This window comes from Octodon degus, unplaced genomic scaffold, assembly GCF_000260255.1.
Source record: "Octodon degus isolate 3935 unplaced genomic scaffold, OctDeg1.0 scaffold00333, whole genome shotgun sequence".
NCBI classification, from domain to species: Eukaryota; Metazoa; Chordata; class Mammalia; order Rodentia; family Octodontidae; genus Octodon; species Octodon degus.
The window spans coordinates 1,198,543-1,200,676 of record NW_004524909.1 but is presented as its reverse complement, the minus strand read 5'-3'; positions in this window follow the sequence as shown (position 1 = coordinate 1,200,676).

The window sequence follows — 2,134 nt, the reverse complement described above, 5'->3', positions numbered from 1 at the left end:
TTTCCATTTTCTGTTGATTTTTAAAAAATAAAAGTTTTGTACCTATAAAAAAAAGAGAGAGTAATGAATAGTACACAAGGAATAGTGGTAGATAGAAGCTTTTCAAAAAAAAAATTGTTACTTCCACAAATACCACTTTTATATTTCTTATATAACATTAAGTTTTCTATATGATAGGTTCTTTTGGAAATGTAGTACAGCTGTATTTATACACCTTTGCATACACTGGACACATTCTTCATGATGAGTGGTTAATACTGAAAAGTAGGGTGCTATGGTTTGTGTATGGGTGTACCCCCAAAGCTGCATGCAGTCATAGGGTGGCTTCTGGAGTTTGTGATTGATTATTGTGGGTATGGGTACTGCATCTGCTCTGGAGCAGGTAATTTGCATTACAGTGTGAAGAGGGGAGAGAGGCTAGCTAGCTGCCGGAGCTGCTGCCACTCTTTTTTTTCTCTTGCTCTTTGCTGCAGCCATGAATGGCTGCTCTTTGTCATGTGCTGCTCTGTCTTGAAGCCAGCTGTGTATGAACTGAAACCTTACTATTAACTAAATAAACCTTTCCTTCCTTCATTTTGTGTATTGGGTATCTTGTCCCAGCAGTGAGAGAAAAGTAACTAGGACAGGAGGTATTAAGTGTGAGTAGCACATTGATAGCTGTATTTCTTAGGATTCATTCAGAGAGGCATTAGCACTCAGAGTGATTCAATAGAGCTTAGGAAAGGATTTACCCCTTACAGAACAGTGGGAGTTGAAAAGCGCTCTGTATGGTATAGATTAGCAGGGCAAAGAATTGAGAAAATGAACAGGATTTGAAAGAAACAAGGAAAAAACAGAAGACATGTTTGTGAGTGAACCTATGAGAATAAAGTGAACTCTCTTGGGGACATGAATACATCTCCAGTTGCCTCCAAGTTTTCAACTTGGGTGAAACTCACAGAAAATCCAGAACTTCACTTCATGGTATCCCACAGAGTTTGATCAGGACTCACAAAGCTGGAGGAGGAGTTACAGGTAAGTCCTTTGGAGATATGAAAATATTAGTCATCAAATACCCCATATTCATGTATGTATTCAAAATTAGAAGTATTATAATTATGGATAGTCATTTCCCTTTTAATTTTAAATTTTGTTATAATAAATATTTTCTATGGAAATAATACACTTGACTACATGAATTCCATTTCTATTACTAGATTTTTTGGCTTTAATTTCTCAACTAATTCTAGAAGTTTAAAGTATTTTGGGTGTTTAATTTTTCAATCAATGATTTCATAACTAGGCTTTCAAATACATCTATGGACTTTCAATTATTTAAATAAACTTATTTATTTATTTATTTATTCGTTTATTTATTTGGTACAGGGTCTTACTATATAGCTCAGATTCATAGTGATCCTCCTTTCTCATCCTACCCAGTGCTGATCTTATAGGCATGTGCCACCATGCCTGGTTTAAGTAGCCAGCACAGTTTCATAAGGATTCCAGGGCCAGCATGGCATGCCGTACCAGGGATCAAACCCAGGTCCTTGCACTTTCCAGGCAAGTGCTTAGACCTCTGAACTATCTCTACAGCCTGATTTCTAAATCTTGAGTTGCTGAATTTAAAAACAATTGAAAGTATTTTTCTCATACTGAAGTATTTGTTTTGATGCGTTTAATACAGGTTTCAAATGGTTATCAGATCCAAACTCTATTACTTTTAATAGGGGTTTGATTCCCGGGGCCTGGATTTGATCGCTGGTCCCGCATGCCATCTGGCCTCGCCCTGGGGTGTGCTGAGCCAGCAACCAAGTCCGGGTGTGCTGGCACGTGCCTGTAATCCCAGCACTGGGGAGGCTGAAAACAGGAGGATCACTATAAGTCAGAGCTGCAAAGTGAGATCTTGTACCAAATATATAAATGAAAATAAATAAATATAAATGACACATTGTTTAAATTTCCCATTATTGCCTATATTTCTTTTCATTGAAGTCTTTTTTTCCACTTAATAATTTTCTTGTCCTCTGAAATTTTATTCTTTTTATAAGGGCCCTATTAATTTAGTATCAGATTTGTTATTTCTTTCAAACTGTTTAATATGTCAGATGAATTTTTTTATTTTTCTTTTAATACTTATTTAAAATGGCATGAC